Source organism: Nicotiana tomentosiformis, chromosome 12 (assembly GCF_000390325.3).
Source record: "Nicotiana tomentosiformis chromosome 12, ASM39032v3, whole genome shotgun sequence".
Classification (NCBI taxonomy): Eukaryota; Viridiplantae; Streptophyta; class Magnoliopsida; order Solanales; family Solanaceae; genus Nicotiana; species Nicotiana tomentosiformis.
The window spans coordinates 97,569,139-97,587,954 of record NC_090823.1 but is presented as its reverse complement, the minus strand read 5'-3'; the positions used below and the strand labels follow the sequence as shown (position 1 = coordinate 97,587,954).

Here is an 18,816-nt window from a genome sequence, read left to right as displayed (position 1 = left end):
CGCTCACAAGCCTCTGTCCATTGAAACTTAGTTTCTTTCTGTGTCAACTTCGTCAATGGTGCCGAAAGGGAAGAAAAACCCTCTACGAACCTCCGATAGTATCCTGCTAAGCCTAGAAAGCTACGAACCTCTGTCGGAGTGGTAGGTCTAGGCCAAGATTTCACGGCCTCAATCTTCTGAGTGTCCACCTTTATACCTTCATCTGATACAATATGCCCCAAGAATACTACAGACTTCAACCAGAACTCACATTAGAAAACTTAGCATACAACTTACGATCACGGAGGGTTTGGAGTACCGTTCGCAGGTGGTCCGCATGCTCATCCTCTGAACGGGAATAAACCAGAATATCATCAATAAATACTATCACGAACAGATCTAAAAATGGCCGGAATAGGCTATTCATCATGTCCATAAATACGGCGGGTGCATTAGTCAACCCGAAGGACATGACAAGGAACTCGAAGTGGACATATCGGGTCCTGAAGGCTGTCTTTGGAATATCTTTTTCCCGAACTCTTACCTGGTGGTACCCCGACCTCAAATCTATCTTTGAAAAGCATCTAGCCCCCTGCAACTGATCAAACAAGTCATCGATCCTTGGAAGTGGATACTTATTCTTAATAGTTACCTTGTTCAGCTGTCTATAATCGATACATATCCTCAGCGAGCCGTCTTTCTTCCGCACAAATAGTACCGGTGCACCCCAAGGTGAGGTACTGGGCCTGATGTAACCTTTCTCCAGCAAATCTTTTAACTGCTCCTTCAACTCCTTCAATTCGGCAGGTGCCATTCTATACGGAGGGACGGATATTGGTTGAGTTCCTGGAAGCAAATCGATGCTAAAATCAATCTCTCGCTCTGGAGGAATACCTGAAAGCTCATCTGGAAACACATCTGCATACTCTTTGACTACGGGAATAGACTGAAGTGTAGGTATCTCAGCATCTGCATCTCTAACTCGCACAATATGATAAATGCACCCTTTTGCGATCATTTTCCTCGCCTTCAGATAGGAAATAAACCTACCTCTGGGTGTTGGTGTATTACCTACCCATTCAAGGACTGGCTCACCCGGAAAATGAAATCTGGCTGCCTTTGCTCGGCAATCAACTGTGGCATAGCAAGCTGCCAACCAGTCCATGCCCATGATAGCATCAAAATCCATCATCTCTAGCTCAACTAGGTCAGCTGAGGTCTGACGACTACAAATTGTCACCGTACAACCTCGGTAAACCCGTCTAGCAATAATCGATTCTCCGACCGGTGTAGATACCGCAAAAGGATCACTTAGTATTTCAGGCACTATACCAAACTTCCTCGCGACAAATGGGGTAATATACGATAAAGTAGATCCTGGGTCTATCAAAGCATAAGCATCGTGAGAGCAAACGGTTAATATACCTGTCACAACGTCTGGTGAAGACTCCTGGTCCTGTCGACCCGCTAAAGCATAGATACGGTTTTGATTACCACCTGAACTGGAACCTCTACCTCTGCCTCGACCTCTACCAGCCGAAGACTGAGACTCGCGCCCTGAAGGATGCACGGACATAGATGATCCTATTGCTGAACTCGCTGGTTGTGCCATTCCCCCAAAATCTCTATTTGGGCAATCTCGCATCATATGCCTCGAACGCCCACATGTATAACAAGCATCAAAACCTGCTCGGCATTGGCCCAAGTGTCCTCTACCACAGATGTCACACCGCGGAGGAAATGACCATGTCTGCGCAGAACCTCGTTGTCGCTGCAAACCCGACGCCCGTGAGCTCTCACCTGGTCCTGACTGAGTATAGCGGTCATACCTGTAACCCTGTAACTGAGGTGGCGGAGGCCTAGGTGGCCGTCCGAAGTACTGGGTCCTATAACTACCCTGAGATTGCTCCTGAGACCTGGGAAATCTCATCCTCTTACGTTGCCCTTGCTCAGCCCTCTCTGTACCCTGCTGCCGACGCCTACCCCTTTCTATATTCTGGGCGAATGCCTGAATCCGGGAGATATCCATACTATCCTGCAATGCAGCGGTGGCACATGCCTCGGTTAACTCTGGGGATAACCCTGCTATAAACCTGTGAATCCTGTCCCACATAGTAGCAACTATGGATGGTGCATATTTGGCCAATGAGTCAAAACGGAGACTATACTCTCGAACACTCATATTACCCTGCTTGAGGGCTAGAAACTGATCGACTCGAGCCTGTCGGATCTCCCGCGGTAAGTACTGGTCAAGGAAGGCATCTGAAAAATTCTCCCAAATAGCTGGAGGTGCATCACGTCCCCTGGACCTCTCCCATCCCTCGTACCAAAGGATGGCTATATCTCGGAGTCGAAAAGCTGCTAGCTCAACTGCCTCTTTCTCTGTGGCATGCATAACACGAAAGATCCTGTGAAGCTGATCTATGAAATCCTGCGGGTCCTCCCTCTGATCTGTCCCCGTGAACTCTGGGGGACTCAAAGCAATAAACTCTCGGACCCTTGAACTCCCAGACCCCTCAGAAGTTCCTGCACTAGCTGATGCCCTAGCCTGTTGCTGGGTAGCTACCAACTGTGTCAACAAATGCACCGCACTTCTCAAGACTTGATCTGATGGAAGTGGATGGGGAACTGGATGTGCGGTTTCCCTAGGAATCTCCGTAGTTGGTGGAGGAGTCGGTAATGGCTGAGTAGGGGTCTCGCCTTGAGCCTCAGACTGGGCCCCATCTACTGGGGGTACCCTGCTGGTCCCCTCACCTGCTGCTATATCTCTCCTCTGGCTAGCCGTAGTCTTCCTAGTCACCGTCATCTGTGCATGCAAACACCAACATATAAGTTTAATTCAAATTTCCTATAGCTCAGTTCTGTAGCACGATTTAGATTTCAAAGAAGGGTAACCAACTCCTAAATGCCCTGTAGTGCCCTGCTTATATAATGTGGTGCACAACACATCTATAAACAAGACCCTACTAGACACGGCTTGTAGACTTCCTAGGACAGAACTGCTCTGATACCAAGTTTGTCACGCCCCGAAGCTAGGAGCGAGACCAGCACCCGGTGCCTCACCTAACCTGGCATACCAAATTGCGACTAAGGGACTCTGAACATATAATGTCATACTTTGGCCATGGGGCCACCTTGCAAGACAATTTGCGAAGCAAAATATAAAACTGAATGGAAACTAGCGCTAACTAAACATCAATATAAAGCTAGGCCGAAAAGGCCGTCATAGCTACTACAGCTGACAAACCACCAAATTATACATACCAGGCCTACAAACCCAACATACTGCACTAACCAACAGGATATGTCTACAAGCCTCTACTGATAGATATATTGTGATCGGAATAGGGCCCCGACCTACTCATAACATATATACAGATATATATAAGATGTACACAAAACTCTAGACCTGGCAACTCTGAAAGACGTGGAGCTTACCGATCAGGCTGAACTCGGGAAACACCTACTGAGGAGGTCTACTCGTCTGTCTATCTGAACCTGCATGCATGAAATGCAGCGTCCCCGGAAAAGGGACGTCAGTACGAAATAATGTACCGAGTATGTAAGGCAATAGCATAACTGAAATCTAAAACTGAACTGATAATATGATAACTGAAATTAACTGGGAGTCAAAGATGGTCTGGAAATATACTTACCTGCTGATAGTGACTAAACTCCTTCAATATAGTAAGTGAAATAAATGTCCGGCCCTATAAGGCTCGGTACGTGTAAATGCTCGGCCGTAGTAGGCTCGCTCATAGGCGCTCGGCCATACTGGGCTCTGTACCTCGGCCATCCTGGGCTCGCTTATAGGCACTCGGCCATAGTAGGCTCGGTATATGTAACTTACCATCTGATCAGAGGTTGCCCAATAGGAGCCTGCCCACCGATTATAGCTCGATGGTGGTGAAAATAGTGTAATACTGTATATATATATATATAGACCCTCTGCTCTCTTGACTGAATAAAGACAAAACTAAACTGAATATGAAGTCCCGATAAGGAATAATATTGTAACTTATGAGACTAGAATAATGTGAATAAATTCATGAATACGAACTTCTCTTTATGTCTCATTATTAACACATGTAGCTACGAGATCATGCCAAAATGAAGGAAGGGCTTAGCCTTAACATACCTTATCACAATATTTCCAATCACCAAGTTGAACTCACCTCTTCGCACCTTAATCTACAAGAAAGATAATAATACTATCGTTAAGTTACGAAAGGTACAACTATCGCACAACGAACGACAAACTTATTTTGTATTAAAACGGGCAGCATCTCCCCTATAATCCTTACTTCCTCCAAATTCAAGATAACACCAACAATATAAGAACAGAACAATAAAAACGTATATACATCATTTTCCAGCCCTATATACACCAAATACTACAAAACAGCCCAACACACCCCAATCTCTTCATATACAAAACGACCACCGTAGTAGTGTCAAACGACCCAAAAATGTTATGACGAACGACCAGCCAACCACCCTATATTTATATGGTGTTTATAAACCCCCTTCCTCCTCCAAAACTTCACAAAACAGTAGTAAAACATGCAGCCCAACAGCAACACAAAACAGTCCACAAAATAGTCCGCTACAAGTAAATAACTCAAACTCATGGCTTCCGATCACCGTCCCGTGAGTTCTTACAAGTATAGAACGACTTACCATGAATTTACAGCAGAAAAAATGGATGAAAGAGATCAGTAAACTCACTTTATTTGTTGGATAACTCAGCTCCTATCTTGGTTCTTCAAACTCTAGGTTTTACCTCCAATTAGAACTTGAAAGGGAGAGAAAATCAATTAGGGTTTGTGGGAAATATTTGGGAGGATTCTTTGCAGAGCTTATGTCTGGTTATTATGCTCTATTTTAAGTCTAATATATGAAGAAAATAGGCCTTTAAAAGGCCTCTTTGGACGACCCGAAATGGCCCATTTTTGGGCTTTCATTTAAGCAAGTAGGTGACACACCTACTTGTCACCTAGCAGCTTGTGCAGTATCGCAAAAATGCCCATATCTCTCTACTCCGATGTCGTATTGACAAACGGTTTAATGCGTTAGAAAATAGACTCATAGATCTTTAATTTGATGGGTGGAACACCCCATAACTCTAAGTATATTGGGAGAAAATCGCAGTTACATTTGACCCAAAGTTTCAGTAAAACTTATGAATGTAACTTGTGATGACTTTCATCGACTTTTGTTCCACAACTCGCTTGACTTCAAAACATAACACACGGATGTCATACGACTAATATAAATCATAAAATAATCTCCTTATAATGTTAATCACCCTAGTCTCACCCCAAAGGTACATGTTATAACATTCCCAACTTGTCGACTTTCGACGAAATATTGTTTTATTCAATTGCTTTAGCTTCTGAACTGTCCAACCCTCTTTGTACTTGTTGTTCATGATCTTTAATATTTGTAACCTCAGAGGTAACATGATTAACTTACTTTATATACTTTTAAATATTATCTCATTTTTTGGTCCTACATTAGTTTGCTTACGACGCATTTTTACGTACGAAAATATAGGGTGTAATAATTAAAACCAAGAATCACACCCTAAAACCAATTGAATCAAATTTAAGAACTTCAAGTTCTTCAATTTACTTCCAATGCGCCGAAACATACTTAAGCTACTCGAAATGACACCAAATTTTGCGTGCAAGTCTTAAATGATACTACAGAACCATTCTCGGTTCAAAATTTTGTTTGGATCTTGATATCACCAAAACCCGCTCCAAACCAAATTTTAAAGAAATCTAAAACCTTCAAGAATCAACTTTCATTATTAGGCGCTAAAATGCTCCCGGGTCATCCAAAACCCAATCCGAACATACGCCCAAGTTCGAAATCACCATACGAACCTATTGGAACCGTCAAATCCTGATTCCGAGGTTGTTTACTCAAAATGTTGACCGAAGTCAAACTTGGACTTTCAAGCCAACCTTAAGGAACTAAGTGTTCCGATTTCAACCCAAACTCTTCCAAATCCTGAACCAACCATCCTCGCAAGTCATAAATCAGTAAAAGTGTGTATAGGAAGTCTTATTTAGGGGAACGGGGTTCTAGAAAGCAAAACGATCGGTCGGGTCATTACACTGGACTTAACAGAGAAGCTCGTCACTACTTTTTGTTCTTTATTTAGTATTATTACTTGCTGAGTTGGTTGTACGCATACTACACCCTGCACCTCTTGTGCAGACCCAGATGCTTTCGGATATGGCGGTTGATAGTTCTCAGAGTTATATCTGTTGGAGATTATCGAGGTAGCTGCTTGACGTCCGCAGACCTTGACTCTTTTTCTTTTCAGTTTTTGTATTGTTCTAAATTTTTAGACAGTGTTTTTAGTAGTCAGCCTTTATTATCATTTAGATGCTCATGTCTCAGTGACACCGGGTTTTGGGAGTGTATTTATATCAGTATTTGTGAAATTTTCTCTTAAACTTAATTATTATGTTTTCAGTATTTAAAAGAAAAATATGGGTTCTTAATATTGTCAACTTATCTAGTATTGAGATAGGCGCCATCACGACATGTGTGATTTTTGGGTCGTGACACACACACAATAAAACTTATGGGGAAAAGGCTCAGAAATATTTTACTATTAAGTGGATGAACACACCCCTACAGCAGAACAAGTGTGTGTTTGGCATATGTTTACCATGCATCTTATCTTTATGGTTTTTTCTTTATTTTTAGAGCTGTGTTATTGTGTTAATTAATCTTCAATTTTTTTTCATTTTTTTTGTAGTGTTGATTGTGGTATATTTGCTCTTAAGTTCTTTGAGATGCGGTTGAAACAAGATGAAGTCTTCAATTTCAAACAAAGTGATGCGTTGACATTCAGGAGAGAATTGACTGTGAATCTTTGGGCTCATAGAAAGTGGAAAGAAGAAAGCGGTTATGAAACTCTAGAAGAGCAACTAAGATATGACTATGGAGAATATGAAGACACTCTATGTGAAGTTTTTTGATAGAAAATAAATTGTAAATGAAAAACAATTTATTTTTGTTATTTTTTCAATGATGTAAGTGAAAACAAAATTGGATTTGAAAATATATATTATTTTTTGTGAATTATGTGATGTCTATCTTTTAAATTTTTGTTCTCTTCGCATTAATTAGTCTGAAGTTGCCTTGGATTGTTTCAATTACTTTTGTCTCTTTTATCATGAACTTAAGCATGTTTTGTGAAATTTCAGCATGTTTAGTGTAAAATTTTAGCAAATAAACTAAATAACTTCAGCACACATTAGCAAAAACTCATTAGAAAATTACATACTGCAGGACAAAAACTTAAGCATGTTTAGTTTGAAGTTTTAGCAAATGAACTAAAAAACTTCAGCTTGTTTGGACTGAAATTTTGGATAAAGCTCATGACAAAACTGTAGACTGTAGGACAAAATTTTAGCATGTTTTGGTATGGAATCTTAGCAAATGAACTAAATAACTTCAGCATCCATTAGCATGAAGTTTTAGCTTCAATGTGAAACAACTTCATGCTACATTAGTATGAAGTTTTAGCTTCAGCATGTTTGTGTGAAGTGTTAAGAAATGAAGAAAAAAACTTTAGCATGGATAAGTTTGAAGTTAAGCAAAAACTCATTAGAAAATTACGTTCTGTAGGAGAAAACTTTAGCATGTTTAGTCTGAAAATTTAGCAAATAATCTAAACAACTTCAGCATATTTAGTCTGAAGTTTTTAGGGAAAAACTCATTGCTAAACTGCAGACTGCAGGACAATACTTCAACATGTTTTGGTATTTTAAAACTTAAAACTTATCTTTTTTTGTATCTACTAGCTACTTTTTATCTTTTACCACCTACTTCATCTTACAATTAATTTGTCTGACCATATAGTAAATGACCTGAAAAGTTACCTTTGCATTTAGAAATAGTAAATGAAGTCTTTCCATTTGATTATGTGAAAATTTTGGCTTTTCAGGCTGAAGTTATTTTTTTACTATAGTAAAACTGTGGACTTATTAGGCCGAAGTTACATTTATTTTTGCATTTACCACCTACTTGTTGTCTTTTACCACCTACTTATCTTGTTATATTCAATTTCTTTGAACGTAAAACAATAAACAGACCTAAAAAGTTACCTTTGCATTTATAGATATTAAATTTATTAGGTACACACTTTGGCTATATTAACAATCTCTTCACTTGAAAATTTCATAGTCATTCATAGACTTCTATCATATTTCTTTAAATTTATATTCATCCATAGCATTTAAGCTTTTTTAAAGAAACAATGTTTGATGCTAGCAGAAGCATGAAGCTTACAATGGATGAACTTATGCAGAAGTGGGAAAGTTTAAAGTCTGATTGGAATAGTAACGTACTAATGGCTAATCTTATGCAGAAGTGGGAGAAAATAAAGACTGATTGGGAAATAATCAGACCACAGTTTTTTGCCGATGAATCATTCCAGAATAGGCTGAACCTCGAACGCAGTTGTGAAGGTTATTCAACCTCGTTCGACAAGGTTGTGTAGCAGTTTGATTCTTTTAAGTTTACCATCAGGGACGACTATGCCAAGATGGAAAATAGCTTGAAGAGTCTTCCTTATCTTATGGACAGAGTAATAATTGAACAACATTAGTTGCGTGATCAATTCAACAAGTTGAAGTGTGATCTCATGAGACTTTGTGGTCTTTTGCCCGAGTATCCTATAATTATCTCTGATTCGGATGATGATAAGATATATCGAGAAATTGAGGAGTATTGTTCTGATGATGACGGTGAGATTAATTTTTTTAATCCCTTTTTTTATGTTTTTCTTTTGTATTTTAGTTAATGGTTTTATGGTTTTTTTTGTTTTGTGTGGTTTTTTATCTTGTAATATGTTATGTAAATGAAAATCATGTTTCATTTTTGTGTATAATATTTTTGAATTTTAAAGGCTGCATTCTCATTTTAATGTAATAATATAGTACGTGTCAACCTAAAACTTCATGCCTTATAAGCTGAAGTTAGCATATATAAGTTAGAAACTTCAACCTTTTTGGTCTGAAGTTATCATCTATAGCTTTTGAAAGTATAATGACCCGACTGATCATTTTGAGCATTTGCACTTCGCTCGGCAGTTTGAGGGCACGATTACCTCCGCATGATGTATTATGACTTGTGCGATCGTCGGTTTTGGTTTTCAAGTTATTCAGAATCGATTTGGAAGAATGAGCTTCAGGATTTAAGCTTTAAGTTGGAAGAGTTGACCAAGTTTGACATTTTAGCATTTGACCTTGGATTGGAGTTTTGATGGTTCCATTAGGTCCGGATGGTGATTTTGGACTCGGGCGTGTGTCCGGATTTGCATTTGGATATTTCTAGAAGGATTCGGCGCGAGTTTTAGAAGTTGAAAGTTGAAAGTTCATTAATTTTAATTTGAGGTGCGATTTGTCATTTCGAGATGGTTATGCGTGAGTTGAAGCCTCGAATAGGTCTGTTTCATAATATGGAACTTGGCTGCAAAATTTGGCATCATTTGGAGTTAATTTGATATGGATCGAACGCTTGGTTGTGATTCTAAAAGTTCTTGTTGTTTGTTGTGATCCTCATGCGTTTTGGCATCTGATACGTGCTTTTAGAGGTTATTTTGATATTTTGATCGAGTGAGCAAGTTCGTGTTGTGTTTTTGTACTGGTGTGGGTGTTTGGTTTGGAGACTCGGGGGCTCGGGTGAGTTTCGAATTGGTTTCAGAATGATTTTATATGATTTTGAGTGCTGGTACTAGTGTCATCGCATTTGTGATATTTTTGTCGCAAATGCGACTATCACAATTGTGAAGTGGCCCTTGCATTTGCGAAACTGGGCTGCTGGGGAGAAATTCGCATTTGCGTAGAGTGGTTGTTCGCTTTTGCGAGGATTCTTGCCGCTTTTGTGAGACAACTGTCTTCACATTTGCGAAGAATTGGGTCGCAAATGCGACCTTAGCATAAAGTCTCCTGGATCTCTTTTGCGACGAATTGTTCCCTTTTGCGAACCCCATGTCGAAAATGCGATATCTGCAGCCTGCATATAGGTCGGTAATTCTGAGACTTAGCCTCATTTTGTTATATTTTGAACCCTAGCTTCGATGGGAGGCGATTTTGTGGAGGAATTTTCATACCAAACCATTGGGTAAGTACCTTAATCAATTTTCAATTATATTTTATGATTATACATTAGATTTAACATCAAATTTATGACAATCTAGGGAAAATTTGAGGATTTTGTCTAAGTTTTGAAAAAAAAATTGAAAATGTGGGATTTGTGAGTCGAATAGGACTCGAATTTGGAAACAAATTACGTATATGGACTCGTGGGGCTATGGGTAGTCAAGTCCTACCCTTGGACTCGGGTTTGGACTGGACGGGCTCGGGGTTGAATTTTGTTGATTTTTTGGAAATTGTATAAAGGTCATAACTTTATTAACTGAAATTGTTTTCTCTTGCATTGTGTGATGTATTTAAGTCGTCTTTGGCTAGATTGGGCCGGGCGTATGTGAATTTGTAAAGGAAGAAGCTAAATTGAGTATTTAGTTGGCCGAATTAAGGTAAGTATCTTGCCTAACTTTATTGAGGGAATTTTTCCTACTATTTGACATTATTTGCTTCGTGCGGGGGTGATACATATATGAGGTGACAAGAATATATGCATGTGCCAGGGTTAATCATGTTTGGGGGGGTAGATTATGCTATAAATTGTGTCTTGTAGAACTACGTGACCTTCTTGCTTAAATGTTAGAAACCAAGATTTAGTTTATTTTAACTTGATTAAAATTTGATGGAATGTGGAGAATCATTTAGGTGTCTAATTCGGTCATCACTATGCTTAATCACTAATACATTGCTACGACCGTTATTCTTGGGATATTAGATTCTATACTTGAGTTGTAGATCATTTTGAGATTTGTTGAAATACTTGCACAATAATGTTTTTGAGGGTTTATTGAACTATTGTTGGCTTGAAAGTCGTGATTGAAGTTCATTTGAAATATTCGTTTAACCACTCTTCTTGACATTATTTATGCTTCCTACCTTGTTTGTCATTGATGTACATATGCTTGGTGAGGAAGAGTGTAAAGCACGAAGGGTGATAACGTGCCATTGTGTGTGTGTGTTTGTGTGTGTGTGTGTGTGTGTATATATATATATATATATATATATATATATATATATATATATATATATATATATATATATATCATGTGAGAGAGAGTGTAAAGCACGAAGGGTGATACCGTGCCATTTCATTTGAGTGTAAATGCACGAAGGGTGATGCCATGCCATTTCATTTGAGTGCAAAGCACGAAGGGCGATGCCGTGCCATTTCATTTGAGAGTAAAAACACGAAGAGTGATGCCGTGCCATTTTATTTATATTATCATGCCTTTATATTATCATGAGTTCATGGCACGATGGGTGTTTCCGTGCAGGCGAGGACGAGGGACATGCATTATGTTGTGATACCTTTTTCTCGTGTATAAGTTCATGCCTTTACATTGAGCTGGCATTATCGTACCTATGTTTCCTATGTGACTTGTCGTTATGGTCCTATTTTTTGTTCTCTATCTCAATTGTTGTTGTGTTGCCCATGCCTTCTACTTGCTTGACTTGCAAATATCATGCCTACTTCCTAGTGTTATATTTACATCCATGTCGTAACTATGTTGCCCTTTAGTACAAGCCTTATACCATGTTAGTCATTCATGCCTTTACTTGTTAGCTTATAAAGATCAAGCTCTTTCTTCTTGTTTTATATATTTACCTCTAAGCTATTCACCATGTTAGTTAGTGAAATTTATGTTCTTCTATCATACTTGCTGTCATTACTTTTGTGCCCTCTATCTCGTCTATTTCTATTTTCTATATGTTTCCAACTTGTTATTTGTTTCTATCTAGGTACTCTCTACTTAGTGGACATTGATATTGTAAATTATTCTACCTGGTTGGTGCTGCTGCATGCACATTTGGCAAGGATGAGATAATTGCACGAAGGGTGTTGTCGTGCTAATTGATTTGACACATATTTATGTATATATGGCAAGGAAGAGATAAAATCACGAAGGGTGTTACCATGCCATTTGAATTGATATATTGAATATACTTCTCACACCAGAAAAATTATGAATTTACTTTTGAGATTTCTCCTAGTAATCGTTTACTGCCTCGCATAGATGTTTATGGTAACCTTATCTGTTATGTTTTATAACTGCTCCTACTATTAGTTTACTGCACAGGTTATAACAGTGAGTATCTCTTTAAACTAAAAATTCTCGTCACTATTTCGACGAGGTTAGACAATACACTTACTGAGTACATGGGGTCAGTTGTACTCATACTACACTTCTACAACTTGCATGCAGATTTTGGGAGTGGAGTTTCGAGTGATGTCGGGAGCTAACTCTGAAGATGTTCGTGCATTCCAGATAAAGCTGCCACTTGTTGTCACGACCCAATTTCATTACAGACCTTGATGGCTCCCAACACCGCTGTTAGGCAAGCCAACACTGATAAATCTAGTGGTTTCCACTTTTAATATGTTTGAAAATTGAGTAACATTCCTCATTAATAAAAGCTTTAGAAGTTTACAGCTGTAAAGTGATTAAACAAAGCAACTGAGTGTGTGTGCCAAGACCTGATGTCACAAGTATTCGGGCATTCTAGTAGAATATACAAAAGAATATTAGTCTACTGTCTGACATAAATACACAAAAATAATAATCCAAAAGAGAGACTCCGGCTGCTGCTGAACAGCTCGGAGGGGCAGCTCACCGAGTAGTCTCATGCTAGAAGTCAAGCGTGCACGCCGGACTGGTAACCAGATGCACCTGCCTCAGATCCCGCACATCAAGTACAGAAGTGTAGCGTGAGTACATAAACAACATGTACCCAGTAAGTATCTAGTATTAACCTCGAAGAAGTAGTGACGAGGGGTCGACTTTGACAGTTACTAACGGCCAAAAACATAATAATATGAAGTTCTAATTAATCATGAAATATACAATGATAATAGAGCTCAACATGAAGTAAGTGAACAAATCCTTCTTTCAAGTAAGAAGCAAATCATTTCTCTCATCTATTCCTTTCACCTTTCAAGTCCGTGAATCATTATTAAATATAAAAAGGAAATTTCGGTATCACTACGCACGAGTTATGCCGAGGACGTACGTCCCAATCCAAATATACATAATAATATAATGTGCATTGCCGAGGGTCGAACGGCCCGAACCATATAATATATCAATAAATCCTGCCGAGGCGAACGACCCGCTCCCATGAGAGTAGTGGAAATGTTTCCCCGCTCGCGGAATATATCTGCGAAGCGGTTGACATAGATGTTCTTGAGTTATAATAATATTTCTCAATATCTTTTGAAATAGAAAATTCAACTTGTAACCTTAAAATATTGAAATCCCCATCCTTCACTTTAAAACTAACAAGTAGTAAACATAATCAAGCAACAATATCAACAAATCATGGTGTAGGCCTAAAACTACCCGGACATAAGCATGAATAGTAGCTACGCACGGACTCTCGTCACATCGTGCGTGCGTAGCCCCCACAAATAGAAACACATTATGATTTAAGTTTACCTAAGGGGTTAATTCCCTCTTACAAGATTAGAAAAGAGACTTACTTCGTCTCAAGGCCTACTTTCCGGTCCAAGAATGCGCTCACACCCTCAATTCGGTGCCGAATCAACCCAAAACTAATCAAATACTATATAAACTAATTAATACATACTCAAAAGTTCGTATTCCAATTATTTAAGAGGTTACCCAACCCAAAATGCAATGTTCTTAAAAATTCACTGTCACGACCCGAAATTTTCACCGTCGGGACCGTGATGGCGCCTAACATTCCATTTGCTAGGCAAGCCGACATTAGAGAATTATTAAGCCAATCCTTATTCAATTCAGTAAATAACAACAAATAAGCTAAAATGGAATACAACGAGTGCATAATAATATAAAAACTTTATTAATTACTACCACCCGGATCTGGAGTCACAACTCACGAGCTACTATGATTTACTACAAATAGAGTTTGAAAATGAAAAATACACTATTTTGAAGTAAGGAAAACGGTAAATGATAAAACTCGGAAGAGACTCCAGGGTCTGCGGACGCCAGCAAAACTACCTTGGGTCTCCTAACAGCAAATCCAAGATGGTAAGCCTCATGATCGGCTAGGACCGATACCAAAATCTACACAAGAAGTGCAGAGTGCAGTATCAGTACAACCGATCCCATGTACTGGTAAGTGTCGAGCCTAACGTCGACGAAGCAGTGACGAGGCTATGACAAGGCACTCACATAATAAACCTGTGCAAATAACAGTATACGTACAAGAAAACAACAATAACAACTAAACATGTACTATTGGGAGGGGAAACATGCCGAGGGAAATATGAGATAGAGAACTACAGCAGAATGGTAACTTGAATAGTTAACGTACTATGAATCAATAAGAACCAGTAATCACAGTAAAGGAAAAATACATGACATCACCCTTCGTGCTTTTACTCTCAACCTCACCATAAAATCAATAGAAATGGCATAGCATCACCTTTCGTGCATTAACTCTCATAACATGGCACAACATCACCCTTCGTGCATTAACACTCACAACATGGCACGACATCACCCTTCGTGCATTAACACTCACAATATAAAACGACATCACCCTTCGTGCATTAACACTCACAATATGGCATGGCATCGCCCTTCATGCATTAACACTCACAATATGACACTACATCACCCTTCGTGCATTAACACTCTCCCTTACCATAATGCAATAAACAAGTAACAACAGAGAGATAGAATAACAAGTACAAGCCTTACTTCAACATTTGGTTCCACAATATCAACCTCAACTTCGGAATCAATACTCAATTATCACCAGAAGGTCCATAAATATGATAAGAACGATCAATTTAACAATACTAGTCTAAACATGGATAACATGAACAAATGAAGCTATAATTGCAAGAAGCCAAGTCCCACCCGCATGCTTTAACCCGACTACAACGCATAAGTACTCGTCACCTCACATATACGTTGTTCCCCAATATTTAAACATGTAGCAAATAGACAAACAAGTCATATTCCCTCAAGTCAAGGTTAGACACAACACTTACCTCGCTCCAAAGGCCACTCAATGCTCAAATACCATTTTTCCTCTAGAATCCACCTCCAAACTACTCGTATCTATCCACAAATGACTCAATAATATCAAATATTGCTAAAGAAATCAATTACAATGCATAAATTTCGATCCCCCAAACTTTCCCCAAAAAAGTCAAGAATCGACCCGTTGCCCGCTTGGTCAAAACCCGAGGTTCGGATCAAAATCCATTTACCCCCGGGCCCGATTATGTAATTTGTCTCGAAATCCGACCTCAATTCGAGGTCTAAATTCCAATTATACAAAAATCCCTAATTCTACCCAAACCCCCAATTTCCACCATGAAAATCCTAGATTTTAGGTTGAAAACTCATGAAATGTAATGGGTAATTGAAAGAAAGTAGGTTAGAATCACTTACCAATAAATTGGGAAAGAAAATCTTTTAGGAAAATCGCCTCTAGGTCTTCTAGTTTTGAAATTTTCGAAAGAATGGCAAAATCCCGTAATTGGGACTGTTTTATCACTGGGCGTCAGTGTTCATCGCGTTCGCATGAACACTGACGCATTCACGAAGAGCAGAACCTTAATGGCTTACGCAATCGCGGGAGACTCAACGCGTTCGCGAAGGTATAGCCCGCCTCACCTTCGCGTTCGCGAGACAGGGCTTGCGTTTGCATAGAGTCACCCCTGATTTCCCTTCCCAGCCTGCCTATTGCTACGCGTTCGCGTAGAGCAATCCCCCCAATGCTCCGCATTTGCGACAGTAGTCTCGCGTTCGAGTAGGAGTAAAACCCACCCAGCCCAGTTTACATATCGCGTTCGCGAGAGTGGCTTCGCGAACGCGAAGAAAGAAACCAGAAGGCACCTGAAACTGCAGAAAACCCAGAATTTCTAAGTTCAAATCACCCCGTAGCCTATCCGAAACTCACTCGAGCCCTCGGGGCTCCAAACCAAACATGCACACAAGTCCTAGAACATCATATGAACTTGCTCGCGCGATCAAATCGCCAATATAACACCTAGAACTACGAATCAGACACCAAATCAAATGGAATTTTCACTAAAACTTTAAAACTTCTATTTTCACAACCGAACGTCCGAATCACGTCAAATCAACTCCGTTTCTCACCAAATTTGACAGACAAGTCATAAATATTATAGTGGACCTGTACCGGGATCTGGAACCAAAATACTGACCCGGTATCAATATGACCAAACATCAGTAAATATTTAAATATCATTAACTTTCAAACTTTTAATTTTCCATCAAAATTCCATATCTCGAGCTAGGGACCTAGGAATTCGATTCCGGGCATACGACCAGGTCCCAAATTACGATACAGACCTACAAGGAGCGTCAAAATACGGGTCCAGGTCCGTTTACTCAAAACATTGACCGAAGTCAACACAAATTAATTTTTAAGGTAATTTTTTTTAATTTTTCACAGTTTTTAAGATAAAAGCTTTCCGAAAATACGCCCGGATTGCACATGCAACTCGAGGAGGGTAAATGAGATTTTTAAGGCTTCCGATCACAGAATTAGGTTTTAAAACATAAGATGATCTATCGGGTCATCACATTCACCCCCGAGCCCACGTGCCCGGATTTCGGAAATTTTCGAAAAAGTTGTTATCCATAACCTTAGGAACAAGAGTATATGATTTCTATAAAATTTCATAACCATTTTCATGGTCAAATCCCATTTTTACCCAAAACCTAGATTTTCATCTAAACCCTTAATTTTCACTAATTTTTACATGTTAATCTACCCATAATCTATGTATTTAACTCATGTTGTATAGAAATTACTTACCTCAAAGTGCTAGGTGAAAACCCCCTTCCAAAAGCTCCAAAAATTGCCCAAGAGATGAAGTGAAATGAAATAAATGACCTAAGTCCCGCATTAAATGAGCTGGGCACAGGCCTCTGATGTCGCATTTGCGACACCAGGTTCGCAAATGCGAGGGTCGCAAATGTGACAAAACGCTCGCAAATGCGAAGCCTGGCCCCAGCTGCAAAGGTCGCAAATGCGATGGAGGGGTCGCAAATGCGATCACTGCTGAGTTTGCAAATGCGGCTCAGGTGTCGCAAATGCGAAACATCCCCAGACTGAGCTTCTTCATCAAAAATCTGGTGTGTTTTTCAACCCCTTCCGCACGTCTGAAACTCACCCGAGCCCTCGGGTCTCCACACCAACTACCCACACAAGTCAAATACCCTCATACAAACTCGTTCGAGCGATCAAACACAGAAATAACATCAAAACTACGAATCAGACTCCAAAACGCATGAATTGACTCATGAATTCAAAAATTTCCAAAAAGACTTCTGCTCGTCCGATTCCTATCAAATCAACTCGAAATGACACAAAATTTTGTGTGCAAGTATTAAATGTCATTACAGAACTATTCCTGGTCTCGGAATTCCATTTGGACATTGATATCACCAAAACCCGTTTCAAACTAAATTTTAAAGAACTTCAAGAACCAACATTTTATATTAGGTGCTGAAACGCTTCTGGGTCATCCAAAACCCGATCCGGGCATATGCCTAAGTCTGAAATCATAATACGAACCTATTGGAACCGTCAAATCCCAATTCCGAGGTCGTTTACTCAAAATGTTGACCGAAGTCAAATTTGGCCTTTTAAGGCCAACCTAAGGAACCAATTGTTCCGATTTCAATTTGAACCCTTCCCATTCTCAAGCTAACCATCCCTGCAAATCATAAAATAGTAAAGGCACATACGAGGAGTCTTATTTATGGGAACGAGATTCTAGAAAGCAAAACGACCGGTCGGGTTATTACATTCTCCACCTTTTAAACAAACGTTCGTCCTCGAACGGGTCTAGAATTATACCTGGAGTGCTGAGCAAGTGAGGATATCTGCTCCGTATGTCCTCCTCGAACTCCCAAGTCGCCTCCTCGACTGGTTGGCCCCTCCACTGGATCTTCACCGCGGAAATCCTCTTGGACCTCAACTGGCGATCCTGTCTATCAACAATGGCAACTGGCTCCTCTTCATAACCCAGACTCTCATCTAACTAAATCGTGATGAAGTTTAACACATGTGACAAGTTGGGATGATACCTCCGGAGCATCGACACATGGAAAACTGGATGAACTCCTAATAAGCTGGTAGGTAAAGCAAGCTCATAAGCAACCTCCCCAACTCGCCTCATCACCTCAAAGGGGCCTATAAACCTTGGGTTCAACTTGACCTTCTTTCCAAATCTCATAATCCCCTTCATCGGCGAGACTTTCAAGGGAACCTTCTCGCCCATCATAAATGATACGTCACACGCCTTCTGATCCGCGTAAATCTTCTGTATGGACTTTGCTGCGTAAAGTCGCTCCTGAATCAACTTCAACTTTTCCAAGGCGTCCTTCACCAAATCAGTACCATATAACTTAGCCTCGTCGGGCACAAACCACCCGATGGGAGAACGACATCGCTGACCACATAAATCCTTAAATGGAGCCATCTCGATGCTGGATTGATAACTGTTGTTTTAAGCAAACTTGGCCAAAAGTCAAGAACTTATGCCACTGTCCCCCAAAGTCAACCACGCATGCTCTGAGCATGTCCTCCAAGATCTGAACTGTCCGCTCTGACTGCCCGTCAGTCTGCGGATGAAATGCAGTGCTGAGCTCTACACGGGTCCCCAACTCACTCTGTACGGCTCTCT

General features: G+C 39.9%; 1 long non-coding RNA gene across 1 annotated transcript in view; it reads right to left on the bottom strand.

The window, feature by feature from the left end:
- Positions 1-18,207, bottom strand: part of LOC138903736 (uncharacterized) — a 209,418-nt gene extending 191,211 nt beyond the window's left edge. The window contains exon 1 of the long non-coding RNA XR_011413118.1: positions 18,110-18,207. This is a non-coding gene — a long non-coding RNA (uncharacterized lncRNA). The remainder of the gene's footprint in view (positions 1-18,109) is intronic.
- Between the last annotated feature and the right edge of the window lie 609 nt (positions 18,208-18,816).